Genomic DNA, 22,300 nt, shown 5'->3' on the forward strand with positions numbered 1-22,300 from the left:
TTTCCTTTCACAACAAACATTTGAAACTCCCATGATTTTTCAAATTATTTCTAATAATATTATAAATAAGTTACATAATTTTATATAAATATAAAAAAGCATCTACCTAAACCTAAAATTATAACTGTTTGAAAAATCACTTTGATTCAAAAGCACGAAATATATACAAACCGGGTTTCACTAGAGAAAAAAAACATGTAGTTTGGTATATTTAGTTGAATCGGTCTGAGTTTGATCTATTTGGACCATAAAAGAAGGATTTTCCTTTCACTACATACATTTGAAACTCCCATGATTTTTCAAATTGTTTCCAATGATATTTTAAAAAAGTTACATAATGTTATATAAATATAAAAAAAAACATCTACCTAAAAATAAAATTATAATTGTTTGAAAATTCGATTTGATCAAAATCACGAAATATATACGCAGATTATATTTTATAAATGAATTCTTTTTATAATGAACTTTTGAATCTTGAAAATACATATGAACAAGCTTTTTATATTAAGTACCTAACTGAATTTATGATTTTAGAATTGAACAAAAAGTTATTCAATAAGAACTTACTTTTTTGGATAGCAACTTACAAGATTATAGAATAATGGAACTATTGAATAATAAAGAAAGGGTAAACAAGAGAAAGAGTGTTTTACTAAATAAGTTGAATAATGTTTTATTAACAAGAAAGCGTGTTTTATTACAATGTCTTCATCCCACATCGATGGTGAGAGTAAACAAGAAAATGTTCCCTCTTCTATAAATAGGAAAGGTTGTGAAATGTTTTAAAGGGACCTGTCACACCCCAAAACCAAGAACGGCGGAAACGTTCTGGGGTGGAGGACGTCATGTGAAGTATCATAACAGTGTAAAGTAGTAAACAAGCAACAACATCATCAATTGCATTAAAAGTAAGGTTTTAATACATGTGTGTTCTTTCGTAATGTAAAACAATAAAATGAATCATCAAAATAAGACGAGTCATGTCTGTGCTCCGTCTTCTCAAGGCCTGGCCATCGTACCTGTCTAACTGGTGACTTGAGAATACAAGTTATTTTGAAAGCGAGTATCAGCCTAAAGCTGGTGAATTCATAAGTATTTAAGTGTCATTGTCTTGTTTTGGAAAGCTGTTATGAATGCCATGTAAATCTTTAAATGAAACAGTTGATCTAAGTATGAAAAACCCTAGAAAATCACATATTTCCTACTAGTATGAAATGTAGTCTTCTACCAAGAACCGAATGTTTTGTTATGACAATGTAGTCTTCTACCAAGACCCGAATGTTTTGTTATGATAACGATAGCTTTTCCTTCTTTTTGACTATTACAAATAGTACTTAGTCTAACTCATCGTTTATGTGAATGTATCACAAAATAAAGTAAATAGGAAAAGAATATAATAGTCTTCTACCAAGACCCGAATGTTTTGTTATGACAATGTAGTCTTCTACCAAGACCCGAATGTTTTGTTATGATAATGATAGCTTTTCCTTCTTTTTGACTATTACAAACAGTACTTAGTCTAACTCATCGTTTATGTGAACGTATCACAAAATAAAGTAAATAGGAAAAATATAATCATGTAAGTGTTATCCTTTTGTATTAGGATTAACACGCCATCGCGATTTGCGAAATGTATAACCTTTGAACATCCGTAGATTGTTCAATTGTCCTCTGTAGCTACAGCAGGTGGGAGGAAGGGTTAGTCCCATAATCGATTTCCTAATATAAGTATTAACCGTAGGCATCCGTAGATGTTCATCAACCTCTATAGCGAATAGTAGGCCCAAGGAATGGTTAGTCCCGTAACTGTATTCTAATATAAGTAATAACCGTAGGCATCTGTAGATGTTCATCGACCACTGGTGCTAACAGCTGGGCTTCGGAATGGTTAGTCCCGTCTAGATATCCCGTTGAACTGGGATAGGCAGGACAATTTACACAGAAGGTACTAATAAATCATCCTCATAATTCTAGGTACAAGTATCCATGTAAGTGTATACGGGAAAATGTATCTATGTAATGGTACTCATGTAAGCGTCTTCATGTAAACGTATTCATGTATCAAGTAAGCATATGTAAACGTAGTCATGTATCATGTAAGCATATATAAACGTACTCATGTAAGCGTATCTATGTAAGCGTACTCATGTATCATGTAATGTACTGGTATAGACTCATGAATGAACTGACTCTTGTGTGATTCCTTGTAATAGGAATGATGTTATGTATCTCCTAACTATCCCTATAATAGTTAACTGGAAGGTAATTGATTGTCCAAACAAGTTTATAGACCATTGCTATACAAGGGTGAGGGAAACTGAATGAAGGATGAAAACTATAACATCAATACATAGATATAAGAACATAAGTGTATATATATAGTTTGGTTCAAGAAGGTAAAAATGGTTTTGTAAGATATCTATGAGTTTTGAACAATAATTAACAATGACTTGATTTCATTTTAATAAATATTTCAAATGTAATACTTTTGCTACCAAGGTATTTTTAAGATAGAAAACCATTTCATGCATCACATTTTGAAGTATGTGAAATCTACTGGATGAAAACACAGTTATAAATATCTATGATTGATTTAAGAACATGCTGTTTTCTACTTGTATTCCCCCACCCATTTAAAGCATTTAAAATCATTTAAACATTGATTAAGGGGTATGAACTCACCTGTTGTGGGTGATTCTAACGGGTATGCATGTAGGGATGAGAAGCTCCACGAATGAAGTCCCGAGACACAATAAGTCCTAAATGATATATAAGGACACATATTGACATGAATATAGTGTTTATAACATCTATATGAAAGGAAACACCTTCCGCGACTAGGAAACACCTTGACCAAGTGTTGGAATCACATGTTATTCAACATAGGAAGGTATAAAGGCACTCACATGAGTTTACTACCATGAGTTCATGGCCCAAGGGAGTTTACGGCCGTAAACTCATGGCTACTCATGTGGGAATGCAAGTTTGAAGGCTAGGGTATGATTTAGGGACATTAGCTCTAACCTATGATGAAGAAAACTCACTTTCTTTGGAGTTTTAAGGAGTTCACGGGCCTAATGAGTTTACTGCCATAAACTCATGGCCATTTATGTTTATGAGGGTCCTAAAGGTCATAAGGAAGCATCCTAATTTCAAGCCTAAGCCTTAGGAAGTGTTTGTGGCATCAAAACACCCCTAACTTGAGTTTACGGCCCATGGACCATTTGGTCATGTGTTTGCGGCCGTAAACACTCATGGATGTTGGTATTTTCATTGTTTTGGGTCCTAGACACATCAAGGTAAAGTGCTATGTTTGTCTCTTGTCTTAATGAAGGCATTTAGGGCATTTTGGCAACCTAAAATGGAGTTCACGGCCCAAAAACATCCTTGGCCGTGAACTCACTTTCAACCCTTGATTCTTAATGTTTTGGATGTCTAAACAAGCCATGGTTAGTCTTTAGGTTCAGTTCCAAAGTTTGGAGGGACATTGGGCACACTTTTGGCCCTAAATTTAGTGTTCACGGTCCAAGAAGATCTTGGGCCGTGAACACCATTTCCTTGGTGTTTTGAGGTTGTTTTCTATCCCTAAACTCATTAGTGTACAAGTCCAAACTGGTTTCATGGATTAAGGAAGGACTAGGCACCATTTGGCCCTTATAAAAGAGTTTACTCTCCAAGTGTTCTTGAGCGGTAAACTCTCAAATCTTGGGGTTTTGATCCGATTTTGATGTTATTAAGCACAATCTAAGCTATGTAATACAACTAGATGGAAGTACTCACGATTTGGGTTGAAAACCCGAAGATCCGTGAGAGAGAATTCGGCTTTTCTCTAGTTGGAAATGTAACTAATGAATGAATATGGTTCAGATTTCTATATATAGTCCTGGGATTTTTGGCAGAAAATATTTTATTCCCGAAATGAACTCTAATATCATAGAGTTTTGGAATAACAGTGTTGCACAAAACCCTAGTGCATCCACTCTCCTGATATCTCCTTAAGTGTAAATCCTGAAATATTCAAACTTATACCCAAAAGTTTGGAATTTCACTGTAACTGTTCTAACTTCTGTTGACTTGATATGGTTTGTTCACAATGGAAATTTCGGGTTGTCACAGGACCAAACCATGAGAACTTCCTTATGCCTACCTTTTTAGGATGTTGAGGGTATTCTTTGGTGAGATTGTCTTTATTGGCAACTATCCATTTAAGTTTTAGAATCCCGAAAATGGTTTTGAACAAGATTTTTTTAGGTTCAAACAAAGTTTCAGCTGAAAAACTGTTATGTAGTTTGGTATATTGAGTTGAATCGGTCTGAGTTTGATCAATTTGAACCGATAAAGGAAGCATTTTCCTTTCAGCACATACATTTGAAACTCCCATGATTTTTCAAATTGTTCCTAATAATATTATAAATAAGTTACCTAAACATAAAATTATAATTGTTTGAAAAATAAATTTGATTCAAAAACACAAAATATATTCAAACTGGGTTTATATAGAAAAAAATTTATGTACTTTGGTATATTAAGCTGAATCGGTCCGAGTTTGATCAATTTGGACCGATAAATGAAGCATTTTCCTTTCACCATATACATTTGAAAATCCCATGATTATTCAAATTGTTTATAATAATATTATAAGTTACATAATGTTATATAAATATAAAAAAAATCTACCTAAACATAAAATTATAATTGTTTGAAAAAATCACTTTGATTCAAAAGCATGAAATATATACTCGATTATATTTTATAAATGAATTCATTTTATATTGACATTTTTAATCATGAAAATACATATAAACAAACTTTCTATATTAAGTACCTAACTGAATTTATGATTTTAGGATTTAACAAAAAGTTATTCAATAAAAACTTGATTTTTTATAGCAACTTACGAGATTACTGAAAAATGGAACTATTGACCAATAAATTTTCTGGATAAAGTTTTATTTTTATTATTTAATATTTTATTTAACAAAATGAAATTATTGGCAAATAAAGAAATGAGTTTAATTAAAATGTTTTCATCCCACATTGATCGTGAGAGTAAACAAGAGAATGTATTCTCCTATATAAATAGGAAAGATTGTGAAATATTTTAAAGGGACTAAGCCATGAGATCTTCCTTGCATATAACTTTGTAGGACCTTGAGTGTATTCTTTGGTGAGATTGTCTTTGTCGACAAGTGACCAATTAAATTTTAGAATTTCGAAAATGATTTTGGACCGTATCTTTTAGATTTGGATTGAGTTTAATAAGGATCCGAGTGTCTTCTGGCTGAGTTAGGCAAACTCGCTTCCATTGGAGGCCGAGTTTAAGTAACATGTCGAGTATTTGGTTGTGTTAGCCAAGTTTTACAACCCTGTATGTAATACAATTTAAAGTTTTAACCTTATAAAAGACGTCACTATTATCATATGTTCTACATAATTATGGTAATATTTATGATAGAAAACATTTTTTTACTATTTAAAATAAAAAGTTTTCTCTATTATCATATGTTGTACACAATGATAAAATTTAAGATAGGTAAAAAGATATCTCTATTATTGTATTTTCTACATAATGATAATATTTAATATAAAAGTTTTAATTTAATAGATAACAATAACGATTTATTTATTTTTAAAAATTAATTTTTTTCTATGTTAATCATATAACTTTGTATATGCAAAACAACTTCAAGTCCAACCTTATCTCTTATAATATAGTTCAACATAATAACAATACTAAAAATCATTTTTTATATTTTTTATGAAATTATTATTTAATTGTTAATAACAATGATTTATTTATTTTTAATAAAAAATATTTTTTTATATCTCACGCAATGCACGGGCATTCGCCTAGTATGTATATATATATATATATATATATATATATATATATATATATATATATATGTATATATATGTATATATATATATATATATATATATATATATATATATATATATATATATATATATATATATATATATAACCAACCTCTAGCAAGTGACTAGAGGAGGAAGATGGGGAGTATAAGAAGTAGACAATAGTTTACAAGCAGCAAAGTGGACGCCTACACCAAGCTAACCATTCAAAGTTAGCCTTTTTACCCCTATTTTTAATCCACAAATAAGTAATAGATTTGACAATGTCTACTTGATTAGAAGGAGATCGCCGGTTGTTGTTGAAAACTTTTTCATTCCTTGCATTCCATATACTCCAAAGCATGTCGTACCAAATTCCCATAAACAATCTCCTTTTTCGGGCATTCGAAACGTAACTTTGCGAACGTGATCATATTGTTTACTGTGTTGAATTCATCCGTGGGGATACCACACCATTGAAAGACCCCTTCTTTGACCATTTTCGCATATTTGCATCCGATCAGAGCATGGTCTGAACATTCAGTGACTTCCTCACATTGTTTGCAAGTTGGACTTTCCAAAACTACCCCTCTAGACAAAAGTACGGCAGTAGCAGGTATTTTGCCCGGTTTAGCCCTCCATATGAAGTAATTAACTTTAATTGGGACCACCTTCAGCCACATGAATTGTCCAATGTTTATACTAGGGTTGAACTCCAATTTTTTCCAGAGGGCGTTCACCGAATAATTCCCGTCATCCTTGAGAGGACACCTCCATGTAACACCGGTGGGGGTTAATTCTTTGGATATCTCCGAAACAACTGGTATGTCTTTCTTATGGAGATGTTTGCTAATACTTGCAATATTTTTCCAAGCACCTGTTATATATTTATTGGCATAACATAGATGAGGTTTGTTTTTTAGATTATGCATGCAGGTTATAGCATTGGCCCAAAGAGTTAATCTCCACCACCACTTCATGACGATTGAAATCAGAGTCGGATCAACCAATTTGGGGGCTCTAAGCGAACCAAAATTTTGGGGCCCTTTGACATTACTATACTTAGTTATAAACTCTCCTCCTTTATCCGGGCTTGAGACTGGAAATAATAAACTAAAAAGTTTACAATTGGCGGAGTTAATTTTTTTTTTGTTTTATGTATATGTTTTTTGTGAATATATTTTATGATATAAAGTTAATTTTTATAGCCTTTTTAGATGCAAATTTTTTAATGAAATTTTCATAATCAATTTCTTTTACTAAATGTTTTTCAATTGACAAAATAGTTAATCCATTTAATCTTTCTTGTGACATTATAGATCTTAAATAATTTTTTTAAAGTTTTAATTTAGAAAAACTTCATAGATGTAGTTACTTGACGTAAAAATATTATTAATGTAAATGGAATATATATTTTTTGGTTTCATTAACCCTATGATCAAATTTTCATAACAGTTTGATCATCGAATTATAGTTAAATCTAAAAATATTATTAATGTAAATATAAGGTAATGTATTTTCTTGCTTTAAATGGCGTAAATACTTCACCTAATTAAGGTGGTTATTTGATGTAAAAATACGTTGTCATAATAAACAAATTCTTAAATTATCTTGTTATTGTGTACATTTACCCTAATGCTTTATAATATATTATATTGTATAATTAAATTTTTAAAATTAAACCTCATTTATTAATTTAATTACATTCCACATGTATCCTTTCATTAAGTAATAACTATTAACCCTAACCAGATTTTATGTATATATATATATATATATATATATATATATATATATATATATATATATATATATATATATATATATATATATATATATATATATATATATATATATATATATAAAAGGGATCAAGTATTAGCTTTAGTTATCAACATATCCATTAACCCTATGTAACGTCCCAAAAATACGAGCTAAAAATTTCATTTTTAAAACATATACTTAGGAAAACATTAGAAATAAAACATTCACCGATCACATCATTTCATAAAAGATGTCGTGTGTCTGGAAACCATTTATAAAACATAATAATTTCAGAGTACAAATCCCCATGAAGATCTCATAGTGTGGAATACAAAGCATGTGTGTGATATGCCGCTACCGTGCCAGCTCCTTCCCCTTCGAAGAAGGGGTACCTGAAACCAAAACTGAAAACTGTAAGCACGAAGCTTAGTGAGTCCCTTGAAATAGGGTTTCATCCAGACTGGCGGACTCGCCGAGTCCGGAATATGGACTCGTCGAGTTGCCAACATACACATGCTCAAAGTCCCGACTCAACTCGACGAGTCTGGCTACTGACTCGTCGAGTTCCTTCTGAAAACTTGAAAAATAATTATTTAAATAACATACCTGAATTGGGGGGTTACAGACGCCCTTCCAAGGCGACACCTTCAGGAAAACAATATCCCCAACTTGGAACTCCACGTCTGATCGACGCTTGTCGGCATAACTTTTCTGCCGACTCTGCGCAGTCTGAAGCCTGCTTCGAACCTCCTGGATTCTCTTGGTCGTCTTGAGCACCACCTCTGTGCTCCCCATGACTCTCTGGCCAACTTCACCCCAACATATCGGGGTCTTGTACCTCCGTCCCTACAACATCTCGAATGGAGGGCGGTCGATACTCGCGTGGTAGCTGTTGTTCTACGAGAACTCAACCAAGGGAAGGTACGTATCCCAGCTACCCCCGAAGTCTAGCACGTATTCCCACAACATATCCTCCAAAGTTTGAATGGTCCGCTCGCTCTGACCATCCGTCTGCGGATGAAAGGCGGTGCTAAAATGCAGACGAGTTCCCAACTCATCATGAAACTTCTTCCAAAACCTGGAAGTGAACCGCACATCTCAATTTGATATCACTGACACTGGCACCCCGTGCCGCGCCACTATCTCCCTGATATAGATATCGGCCAACTTTTCGGCCGAGATACTCTCCTGGATCGGAATAAAATGCGCACTCTTGGTCAATCGGTCCACGATGACCCAAATTGAATCTACTCCTCGCGCAGTCCGGGGAAGCTTTGTGATAAAATCCATCGTAATATCTTCCCATTTCCACAACGGGATATCCAACGGCTGCATCTTGCCGTGCGGTCTCTGATGCTCGGCCTTGACCTTCCTGCAGGTCAAACACCGCTCGAACCAGGGCTCTGATACCAACTTGAAACGTCCCAAAAATACGAGCCAAAAATTTCATTTTTAAAACATATACTTAGCAAAACATTAGAAATAAAACATTCACCGATCATATCATTTCATAAAAGATGTCGTGTGTTTGGAAACCATTTATAAAACATAATAATGTCAGAGTACAAATCCCCAGGAAGATCTCATAGTGCGGAATACAAAGCATGTGTGTGATGTGCCGCTACCGTGCCAGCTCCTTCACCTTCGAAGGAGGGGTACCTGAAACCAAAACTGAAAATTATAAGCACGAAGCTTAGTGAGTCCCCCCACTGTACCACATACTATAACCACATAGCATACACATATTGTCAGACATATCTGGGTGCCCGACCTACCCCTTCGGTCCTCTTGACCGGATACTGACTAGCATATCTGGGTGCTGGCCTCCCCTTCGGTCCTCTCGACCGGATACTGACTAGCATATTTGGGTGCTGGTCTCCCCTGCGGTCCTCTCGACCGGGTGCTGGGGACTATTTCACCCCCTACTACTACCACACATATCACATAATCTATCTAGCATGGCTGGGAATGACCGCCCCTTCGGCCCTACCGACTGGTAATCTGGGGACTATCTCCCCCTATTGTCACTAGCACATAGCATCATATCATACTAGCACATAACATATCACAAGTAGTAGCAACACTAGATGAATATCACAGAGACAATCATCTATCATACAACTCCTACTGGTGGTCCGGCATTATGGCCGTAGACCCACCGCTACTGGAAGGCAACTCACCTTAAAGTAGCTGCTGATCTGCGTGGGAACTGACTGTCTTCTGCTGCTTCTGCCCCGGAAATCCTCCGGCTATAATTCCCACAAAACACTTAATCAAATTCTGCTAACCGACCTCAGGGTAAAATGACCATTTACCCCTAACCAAGCTAAGAGTCAAAGTCAAAGTCAACTTCCAGTTGACCCAACTCGCCGAGTCCCTATCCATTCGATTGACCATAATCCCGTCTCTACTCGTCGAGTTAGGCATTGACTCGACGTGTTTTCCTTCTAAACTGATGTCCAATAGTCCTTCATCCTACTCGCCGAGTTGTATGAACAACTCGTCGAGTTCATCTTCATCCGAAGAACATTCTATGCTGAGATTCGCCGAGTTGTATGAACAACTAGTCGAGTTCATCTTCATCCGAAGAACATTCTATGCTGAGACTCACCGAGTTCTATGAACAACTCGCCGAGTCTGTTCTTGAGGCAAGAAGATTGCCTTGGACTCGCTGAGTCAAGGCATTGACTCGCCGAGTTCCTCCATGAGTGGGTCTGGCTTCCGACTCATTGAGTCACCCCCCATGACTCACGACTCCACCCAACAAACACAAAAAAGGGGAAAACTCGGGGACTCGTGACTCGACTCGCCGAGTCCGATGAACGACTCGCCGAGTCTACCACATGCAAATACTATATACTCGATTTTGCTTGAATCCAGCTCATGCCATACATAGATTTGGGTTCTTAGGGCTTGATTAACACGTAAAGTTTCCAACTTTACGTGTAGATAAACACCAATGAAGGTTTTAGGGCTCAAAATACACTAAAAGAGCAGATCTAGGGCTTTCATGCAATATAGCTTCATAAAGGCAATGGGTCTGAGCTCCTGGAGCTCAATCATGCCTAGATCTAAAGGTTAATCAACTTATCACAAACCCTAATTTATACCCAAGCTTGGAAATGGCTCAAGAAGGACTTTAATGGAGCTCTAAGGGACTATTAGCATGAAAACAGAGGGAAACTGAGTTATACCTCAAGGAAATCTCTGAAATAACACCAAGATGTCTGGCCTCCTTCTTCTCCTCTTGATCTACCCTCCTTTTTCTCTCAAATCTTCAAGAAATCACACCAAAGCACTTCAATCTCACAAGGAACAAGGTTAGAACGATATAGGGAGATCTGAGGGTGAAGGGGGGCGAGCTTGGGGCGCATAAGGTTGTTTTAAATAGGGTGCAAACCCTTAAAATTAAGGTTTCATCAGACAACAGGGACTCGCCGAGTCGCCAGCTTAAACGTGCTCAATATCCCAGCTCTACTCGGCGAGTCGGGCCTACAACTCGCCGAGTCCAAGGCTAAAATGCAAAATACTTAGATAAATTTTACGTACCAGGAACCAGGTGCTACACCCTAAGTCCTAACCAGTGAATTTTGAACACAATTTCATGGCATTTGACTACAAGACTACAAGTCTACACTCTACAGTCTACAATACAATCAATATCAAATGACATGAAAACAAGTTAACAAGATTAGAAGAGATGGAACTTGGAAGAAGTAGACAAGTAGTTTACTAGTTTATTACCGTTTATGGAGATGGGAGAATGTAGGCTGCCATGCTTCAATGGAGAAGGAAGAAACCTGAAACCGTATGCAGTGGAGAAGGAAGAAGCTGTAAGTGTATGCAGTTGTGTGGCACAACTTGTGCTATGAATCAGAACTCAGAAGTCAGAAGTCAGAACAAGAAGATTAGTAGATCAGCAGATCAGGCGTCAGGCGATGAGGGATTGAGGGCGCAAACACAGAAATCGTGTGCAGTGGAACTATGGAAGAAGAAACGTCGTTTTTTAGACGTTTAGAGCCTTAGGCCTTAGCCGATTAGGGATAAAATACATGGAGTCCTTGCTTTGTGGGGCCCTCTTGATTGGGGGCCCTAAGCCCTATCTTTGATTTACTATGCATTAAGTCGGCCCTGATTGAAATATTTAACGATTTAATACTATAAAAAGTTGTTTATTTTTATAACCATCATAATATAACCTAGTAATAATATAAACTGATAATGTTACAAAATCTTATAAATTATAATTAGTAGTTGTTATTAAATAAAAGTTAATCGAAAGAATATGGAAATAAATGAGAAAAAGATTACGTTTCTTTGGATCTTTTTTTTTTTTTTGGAAACGTGTGATTTGCAGAGAAAGTATTAGTAACTTGGAGAGAAAGCAATATTAATCAGGTATATATATCATATATTGTATTCATCAACTATCGATCGTCTTCATCGGCGGTGAGTATACCGCCTTCGACACTTCTGAAAACGTAAGTCCCCCGCCTATCGGTGTTCCTCTTGTAAACGGCTGTATTTGATAAATTCTTAAAAAGAGTTAAGATCTCGATCGATCACTTCCAAAAAACTCAAACGCCATTAATTAATTACAGGGTCTTCTTCCACACAATCTTCACCTACAATGGCGGACTTGGATGCTAAGTTTGCTGATAACGTCTCAATCAACAAATCTGAGTCGGAGGTTTTAAGCAAGAAGTGAGTTTTCATTCCCTCTAGCAGCAACCATTTACTATTATAACATGCGCTTGCATGATCAGAGATTATAGGGTTTAATATTTTGTGTTTGATTTTGACCAAGTGCTCCAAAGAAGGAGCTGAAGAACAAAGAGAAGGAGGAAAAGAGGCGTCTTAAGGAACATGAGAAGGAGAAAAAGGTGAATTAAGGTTACGCTTGTTTTAATTTTAAATTTAAACCTAACAATCATCTCATGTCATTGTGGTGGTTTTAATTTACAGGCTGCTGCCATGCCAAAATCACAAGTCCAGAAGCAGTCTACTGCAGATGATGAAGACTTGGATCCAACAGTATAGTTAATTGATTCTTATAGGTCTAATTAAGTTTTCAAACCGTTCAGAAAACCCAATTATGTTTTTTTGTTCAAGAAAACCCAAAGAGCTTAATCTTTTGTCTAAAAAAAGTCCAACTAACTTAAACTTTCGTTCACTTCTCATTTAAGGTCAACCGCCTAATGAAAGTCAACGAATGATATGACTTATAACGTGTAATTAAATATCGTAAAATGGTTTTTAAAACCAATGAAGTTTCAAAACTGTTCAAAAAACCCCAATCATGTTTTGTTTGTTGAAAAAAACCCAATGAATTTACGTTTTTGTTCAATTCTCGTTAGAAGCAACCAGATTCATTAGGTATACAATTAGTTGGCAAATGACATGACATTATCTTTAATGACATAGAAATAAACAGATTAGAATTACCCTTTATATATCGATTTAGGGCTTGGAGAAGAGAAAAACGAACGGCATCTGCGTTTGATTTCTTGTAATAGTTACTTCTTATTTTTCCTCTCAATCGTTGATGTACAACTCAAGATCTACAAAGAAGATATTTGATGATAAAAACCCTTGTGGATGTGGACGCCTTCTTGGATTTGGACATCTTGAACGGATGATCATCCAGATGGGTAAGTGTAATTGAAAGCTTTATCGCATATTTTATCTATTTGTTTGGTTTCTTTCAAAAAGAAAATCTTATTAAAATGGACACGATAAAGCTTTCAATTACACTTACCCATCTGTTCGAAAAAGTTATAAACATTTTCTCTGGAAAATCCTCCATTCTAGATGTCCAAATCCGAGAAGGACGTCTACATCCACAAGAGTTTGCATCATCAAATATCTTCTTTGTAGATCTTGAGTTAGACATCAACGATTGAGAGGAAAAAGAATTAAGAGGAAAAAAAAGACGTAGCTATTACAAGAGATCGAACACAGGCATCGTTCGTTTTTCTCTTCTTCAAGCCCTAAATCTGTTTATTCCATGCCATTAAATATAATGTCATGTCATTTGCCAACTAGTTGTATAGCTAATGATTTGACAACTAGTTGTATACCTAATGAATCTGGTTGCCTCTAATGAGAATTGAACAAAGTGTAAGTTCATTGGGTTTTTCTCAACAAACAAAACATGATTGAGGTTTTTTGAACGGTTTTGAACTTTCGTTGGTCTTAAAAGTCATTTTCCGATATTTAATTACACGTCATAAGCCATGTCATTCGTTGACTTTTATTAGCCGGTTGACTCTAAATGAGAAGTGTAAGTTAGTTGGTCTTTTTTAAGACAAAATGTTAAGTTCGTTGGATTTTATTAAATAGACAAAACATAATTTGGGTTTTTTGAACGGTTTGAAAACTTCGTTGGGCTTATAATTAATTTTCCCTATATATAATACTTGATTATCATTGTTGCAGCAATTTCTTGAAAATCGCCTGAAAACACTTGCTGCTCAGAAGGCAGCAGGATTGAACCCCTACCCTCACAAATTCCATGTCTCCATCTCCATTCTTGAATTCATAAACAAATATGAAAGCTTAAACAGTGGAGAGTAAGTGGAGGATGTTCAAGTGTCTTTATCAGGTGGGTGTGGGTCCCATTGAATATAAACATAAAAATATATACATATAGACTTAATTAATTTTCTTCTTAATTTATCTTGATGCTGATAATTATTGACCTCTTTCCAGGGCGAATTATGAGCAAACGGGCTTCTGCAGCAAAGCTCTTCTTTTATGATCTTCATGGCATCAAAGATACAAAAGTGCAAGTTATAGCTGATGCAAGGTGACACAAATTAAATTTAATATTTCCCTCAAAATGCCAGATTAGTTTTGTTTTTTTCGTTTTAATTAATTCTAAAATCTATCTTTGTTTTTGAAGGAGATCTGATTTGGATGAAGCTGAATTTTCCAAGTTTCATTCTGGTGTGAAATGTGGAGACGTAGTTGGTATTGTTGGGTTTCCAGGTTTGTAAATTTTGTTTCCTTTTGAAAATTTGATTATTTCACGATCATCTTTTAGATTTTTTTTTCTTCTAAAATTTTTCTTTATAACAGGAAAAAGCAACAGGGGAGAGCTGAGTATTTTCCCAAAAACATTCCACGTCTGAACTCCTTGTCTTCATATGATGCCAAGGCAAAAAGGCAACGTGAAGGTAAATTTTGTTAATATCAATGTATTTACGAATTTACCCCTGTTTAGTAATGTGTAATTGTTGCAGAAAACTCATGCTTGGACTCCAGGGAGCGGCAGAAATCCTGATGCATATGTATTAAAAGATCAGGTATATATTCAATATCAAGATGTGAATATGGATTTTCATTTCTCCACCTTTTAAATTTAATTATTTTTTTATTCTAGGAAACACGATATCGGCAACGCCCTTTGGATCTAATGGTAAATTCAGAAGTGAGATTTATATTCGATACCCGTGCAAAAATCGTGGAATACATCACAAGTTTTCTTAAGAATCTTGATTTCATGGAGGTAAAGTAAAGCCATTAGTTAGGGATATACTTTTTTATTTTTTATTTTTGTTTATGGGAGAATGAATTAATTAATTGTATTTGTTGTTATTGAAATTTGAAGGTTGAAACTCCGATGTTGAACATGGTTGCTGGTGGGGCAGCTGCCCGACCATTTGTGACACATCACAATGATTTGGATATGAGACTGTTTATGAGAATTTCCCCTGAACTTTATCTAAAAAAGCTTGTTGTTGGTGGACATGATCGTGTATATGAGATTGGAAAACAGTTTAGGAATGAAGGGATTGATTTGACACATAATCCTGAGTTTACTACTTGTGAATTTTATATGGCTTATGCTGACTATTACGACTTGATGGAGATAACTGAACAATTGTTAAGTGGTAATTATTTAAGCTCTATATTTTTATTATAATTAGAGTAGATAATTACATTGATGATTTATTTATTTATTCCGTGTTTTGTCCAATTTCAGTTTTGATTATTGAATTAAGGTTTCATATTGATTAACATGCACAATTTATGCTAAAATATAATGATTGATGAATTAGGCATGGTGAAGATCCCATTGAAATCGACTTTACCCCTCCTTTCAGGTCATTCTCTTACTAGCTTATAATTATTGATTTTAGGTTAAGATGCAAGAACTAACAAATGTTTTTTATTTATTAATTTTACTCTGCTTTTTGTAACATGAAGATAGTTGAAATTTTTTCAGAAGGATTGATATGATTGGAGAGTTAGAAAAAATGGCTAATCTTAACATACCCAAAGACCTAGCAAGTGATGAAGCCAATAAATATCTTGCGGATGCATGCGCAAAATTTGAAATCAAATGTCCTCCACCCCAAACAACCGCACGTCTACTAGACAAAGTAATATTAATCCCCCATGCATGCATCATCCATCTTTAAATAACATCCAAACCAATTCATTCATATATACATTGTTATTTATTGGTAATTATTGTAACTTGAATTTGTGGTATCGTGTTTTATCAGCTTGTGGGACACTTTTTGGAGGAGACATGTGTTGATCCTTGTTTCATAATGGATCATCCGGAAATCATGAGTCCTTTGGCCAAATGCCACAGATCCAAACCAGGCTTGACTGAACGTTTCGAATTGTTCATCAACAAGCACGAGGTATCAACATACACTACTCTAATTATTATTAGTATTTTTTTTATAATAATAATTCTTTTTAATCTTTTGTTTTTATTTTGTTAGCTTGCGAATGCGTACACCGAATTGAATGATCCAGTCGTATAACGTCAACGATTTGCAGATCAATTAAAGGTGTTTTTTTTTTTTTAAATATGCCGAGGAAGATAAAAATGTTGTGAATATATTTATTTATTTACTCATTGTTCCAAAAAATATTAGGATCGACAATCGGGGGATGAGGAAGCGATGGCTTTGGATGAGGCGTTTTGTACGGCTCTTGAATATGGATTGCCGCCAACTGGCGGTTGGGGTTTGGGCGTTGACCGCCTTACTATGTTGTTGACCGATTCATTGAACATCAAGGTTTGTGTGTGTGTTTTTTTTCGTTAGTGTTTTGGTTTTTAAACTGTTTGGGTAAATAAAACAGGAAGTTATCCTTTTCCCGACAATGAAACCACAGGATGAAAGGTACCATTAATTACCAGAAAACATGAAATTATATTGTATTATATTTTTCCCCGGCAGTGAAACAAAACATGTAGTTTTGTTAATTTGTTAATAACTAACCGGTCTGTAACTGATCAACACAGGTTTTTGGTGTCTTGTCAAGCACCCCCAAGTACAACCCTAGACAACATAGAGGTTTGTTTTTACTTCTTCACCATTTATCTACTATACATGTCTTTCTCACTTTGTTACATCTTGATTTAAACTATAAACACCCTTGGTTTTCGGAATTCAAGTTGAAAGTACATTGTTTTTAATTGAATGTTATGGCTTGATGTTTAATTAGGTGTAAACTTGGTTATTGTTGTATGTGTAGGTTATTGTAGATCGTATCCATAAGGAGATTAAGGAAGAGCTTAAAGCAGATACCAAAAAACAAGAAATTGTCAAGTTGTATGATGAAATTGATGCCAAAAAACAAGAAATCGCCAAAATGTATAACGAAATCATAAAGCTCAACCAAGGAAATAACCTACCATCTAGTTAGACTATGACACTTTTAATTTTTTTGTGATTTGGTTTCAAACTTTCAATACTTTGATATTGAACTTTATTTTGGTAGTCGAATGTTAATGTTTTGTTTTGATTTTGGGGAATAAAATTTGAATTTCATTTGTGAATTATGGTTATGGAATAGCAACCTATTGGATACCTAATCAATTACCGCTATTAATTATATTAGCAACTATGATATGATTAAAAACATAAAAATTGTCCATTCAGAAATAAATCTGATGCAGATGGACCCGGCTTGTCCCGATAAACGACCCGTTTGAAGATGGCTTATTTCTGGAATCTCAATCCTAGTTTAATTTTTTTTAGCTTTATGCCTTTATCTATTATTTTCAAGTATATCGTTTCCTTATTTAGTTCCTACATTGGGAATCTGTTTTGGCTTTTAATTCTCTTGATTCTGGTTTGGAGCGACAGTTTATTTTGGATTCAGAATTTTGTGAATAAATTAAAGAGATTCCAATTGTTTCTTGTTTGTCGGGAACCAGCCCTAGTTTTCAGAGAAAACGACATCAAAATCAGCAATAGATTAGAGACGGAACTGCAACAAAAGCCACCAGATTCCAAAGTATTTGCTACAAGCTGTCCGTCACTAACATTTAATGACAAGCTTTTCTGGTGGCATATTTCTGTCGCTGTCAATGAAACTCAAAAATGGTTCTGCAACCATCAATTGGGATTTTGCAAATAAAAAATGATATTGATAAAAAAAAAAACACATTAAATAATGAATAGTCACGAGTATAATTATAATTCATAAAAATATAAAGTATTATACTCGCTAACAAAAATAATACTTAGTACTTAGCATTTCACCATCAATCTTATGTAACTTTCATGTCTAAATTTCTTTCAATCTCACACTAGAGTTTGTCTCTCAAATTTCTGGTGATTCAAAGATAGCTTACACTTTACATTTACAACTTAATGATATGCTACTTCCAAATTTTTAATATAAACTTGTAGGAAAATGCTCGTTTTTATATATGTAGACACGTAGTACAATATTGTTACGATAACATTTAATAAATACAAAATTATCCAAATATTATATAAGTAACTTCAAAAAAAATAAAGTAATTTACGTAGTGAGTTTTAAATTTTAATATATATATTTTTTGTAAACATTTACAAAAGAAGGAAAAGCTCATCTGCGCAACAAGTTGTCTTCAAGTGGCTTCAAAAAGCTTTGTTTAAAAATGAATGCACCAGCCGGGAATCGAACCCGGGTCTGTACCGTGGCAGGGTACTATTCTACCACTAGACCACTGGTGCCTTATGGCTTTACATTACGATTTATTAATAAAACTGATGCAAAGTACTTGCGAAGTAATTAAATTTGAAAAGTGATTTGGTTTTGATACATACATTATTTCGTTACGCTAAAAATGTTATAATGTGGAACTTGGATTATAGTATTTAAGGGCTTTTAAAAGGATTTAAGTTCAAAAAGTTTGATAGTCAAATATTATACTATGTCGATGTCGATATGATCTTAAAAAACGTTTTATATTTTTGAAGTAAGGTTGGGTTTTAATCAATCGAGCTGTTGAGTTTTTTGTAAATCAAAAAAAAAAAAAAAAAACATCAACTGTTGTCGAAACCAAATAAAAGAAAAAGACATGGTAAATGGAACTAATGTGTTGACCATTTAATGGTTTGTAGCAAGTTTCATTAGTTGCTATCAATGTTTCTGTTAATTGGTCTCATGAATTCAAGTTTTTCAAACTTAATCGTTTAATGGTTTTGTTCTTTGTACTTGGTTTCTTAGAATGAATTATGTTCATTTTATTCATATAAGAAACACTTTTATTTCATAAATTATTCAATTTAGGCTTCAAGTCTATTTGTCTATTTGTTCATGTTGGTTGAACTTATTAAATATTTGGGTAAATGGCACAAAAAACACTCTTTTTACATAGAAATTTGATTTTGACACCGTGTTTTTTTTATGTGTCAATTTTGACACTATGTTTTCCAATTTGTTACAAATTAGAAAACAAAAAAAAAGAGTGTTTTTTGTGCTATGTACCCTAAATATTTATGTTTATATTTATTTAATTTGGCGGAAATAACTATAAGTATTAAAAATAATCAGGAGATATCATAGGAGCATTATTTATCATCTTTACCATGAGCATTAAAAGCCAATGGAATCAATCCTAGTTGACGATTATGGCGCTATACAGAGCAAGACAAAAACTGGAGAAGAGAGATACAAATAATTGCTCCTGTGATTGCCAAAGCCATTAGAGATGCAATCAATCCTAATGAAGGTGATAGTGAACTTCTAATTCTCTATTCCTTTCTCGGACTCCATTACAATTTGCAACTAGTATAGATCCAATCATTAAAAATCACATACTAAATGACAACGACTACAAACTGTTCGATGAAATGTCTACATGAATACATTAATTGTGTGATTGAAGAATAGTAGTAATAGATGTAATGAAATCAAAGACGTATTAGAGATTTTACACAATTGCTAGATTGGAGAAAGTCAAAAAGAGTAATTTGGCTTGAATACCCTGTTTGGGTTATGATCTCATTTATATAACACAATTACAACTATAAGATCCTAATCTCAAGGATCTGATAATACAACAAGAATACATATCTTATATTTGAAAATATCTAACTAACAACCCTTATCTTTTCTTATCTTGACATTCCCCCTCAATCTTAACCGCTACTAGGTTTAGATTGTATCTCAATTTCTCCAGCATAGTACGAGTTGTAGGTTTTGTGAGACCATCAGCCACTTGATCATTAGATGATATAAATCGAACATCCAAAGCACCCATTGCTACCTTTTCTCTAACAAAATGAAAATCAACTTCAATATGTTTCGTGCGTGCATGAAAGACTGGATTTGTTGTGAGATAGGTGGCTCCTAAATTATCACACCACAGAACTGGAGCACGAGTTTGTTTGACACCTAACTCTTTAAGCATAGACTGAATCCAAGTAGCTTCTGCAGCGCCATTAGCAAGAGCTTTATACTTTGCTTCTGTACTTGAGCGAGACACAGTTGGCTGTTTTCGTGAGCTCCATGAAATCAAATTAGGACCAAAGAATATTGCAAAACCACTGGTTGACCGTCTATAATCTGGGCAGCATGCCCAATCCGCATCAGTGAACACACTTAAGAGTGTGGATGGTGATCTTCGAATATTTAACCCTGTGGTTATCGTGCCTTTAACATACCTTAGTATTCGCTTAACTGCTTCTAAATGGATATCTATGGGTTTGGCTAAGAATTGACATACTTTATTGACTGGAAAAGAAAGATCTGGCCTTGTTAAAGTAAGATACTGCAGACCACCAACCATACTTCTATATTTGAAAGTATCTTCTTCATTAAGAGGTGTCCCCGAGTCTTTAGATAATTTCTCAGTGACTAACATTGGAGTTGAGACTGCTTTACAATTCTCCATGTTAACTCGTCTTAGTAAATCTGAGGCATATTTCTGTTGTAGCAAAGTTATTCCCCCTGAATTGTGGAGCACTTCAACTCCTAAGAAGTAACTGAGGCGACCAAGATCTTTGATTGGAAAGCTGGAGCTTAAGGCACGAATTAGTTTGTCAACAACTTGTGGAGAGGAGCCAACAATTACAATATCATCAACATAAACTAACATGTAGATGGTGACAGTGTTGGTATGAAGAATAAACAAGGAAGTATCAGCTTTTGAAGAGTGAAAACCAAGATGATACAACTTCTCGCGAAGGCGAGAGAACCAAGCTCGTGGTGATTGTTTAAGACCATACAGTGCTTTGCGGAGCTTACAAACATGATGAGGACGTTTCAAACCTTCAAACCCAGGTGGTTGTTGCATATAAACCTCTTCTTCTAATAGACCATGCAGAAACGCATTGTTGACATCGATTTGGCGAAGATGCCAGCCACACGAGACTGCAAGGGACAAGACCAAACGTATTGTGGCTGGCTTAACAACTGGGCTGAATGTATCTTGATAATCAATGCCATATTGTTGGGTAAAACCTTTTGCAACTAGACGGGCCTTGTACTTATCAATAGAGCCATCTGGATGTTGTTTCAACTTGAATATCCACTTACAACTAACAATATTAACACCCTTAGGTCTAGGCACAAGGGTCCAGGTGTGGTTGGACCTAAGAGCATCAAACTCGGACTCCATGGCAGCCTTCCATGATGGATCAGTAAGTGCAGCACGATAGGAAGTGGGGGTAATAACTGCAAAAGCCCGTTTAGAGAGATCATAGGGAATAGTACCATCAGTGAATTTCTTCGGAAAGAATTTTCCAGCTTGACCTCGAGTAGTCATTCTAGGTGGAGAGGCAGCTGGAGAAACCTGTAGTGATGACTGTGAAGATGCAGGTGTGGCTGGTGAAACGGGCTCTGAAATATGGACTGATGGTGATGATGCAGCTTGTACTGGATCAGATACTGGTGTCAATGGAGTATGGATGTAGGATGGCTCTGCACAGTGTTGTGATGAGGTTTCATTTGGTGATGTTACTGTTGAAGAGGTCACGGTTGGTGCTAGAGGTGATGTGTGAACAGGTGTTGTAGTAGTTTGCGTCACAGATGGAAGTGGAGCTGCAGCTGTATCAAAATCATTAGCTAATAACAAAGATAAGTCATAGTTTCGCATGTGATCATTAACAATTGCTGGTTCATTTTGTGGGAACGAGACTGGGTCAGACTCAGGGATTTTAGGAATGAGGGTTGAGGTAGATGCATAAGGAAAACGAGTTTCATCAAAGACAACATCTCTTGAGATGTAGAGACGACCAGTGTTTTTGTCTAGGCATTTATAGCCTTTGTGAAGGGAGCTATATCCTAGGAAAACACACAAAGTGGACCGAAAACTTAATTTGCGACGGTTATATTTCCTTAAACTGGGCCAGCAAGCACAGCCAAAGACTCGAAGAAAGGAATAATCAGGATTTATTTTTAACAGTCGAGTGATAGGAGTGATATTACC

General features: G+C 34.9%; 1 non-coding gene and 1 pseudogene across 1 annotated transcript; one reads left to right on the forward strand and one right to left on the reverse strand.

The window, feature by feature from the left end:
- The first annotated feature begins 12,058 nt into the window (after nucleotides 1-12,058).
- On the forward strand, nucleotides 12,059-17,440 carry LOC111918766 (lysine--tRNA ligase-like; annotated as a pseudogene).
- Nucleotides 17,441-18,528: 1,088 nt separating this feature from the next.
- Nucleotides 18,529-18,599, reverse strand: TRNAG-GCC (transfer RNA glycine (anticodon GCC)). Its single transcript has one exon. It is a non-coding gene; the product is annotated as a tRNA-Gly (tRNA).
- Nucleotides 18,600-22,300: the final 3,701 nt, after the last annotated feature.

Source organism: Lactuca sativa, chromosome 6, assembly GCF_002870075.4.
Source record: "Lactuca sativa cultivar Salinas chromosome 6, Lsat_Salinas_v11, whole genome shotgun sequence".
NCBI classification, from domain to species: Eukaryota; Viridiplantae; Streptophyta; class Magnoliopsida; order Asterales; family Asteraceae; genus Lactuca; species Lactuca sativa.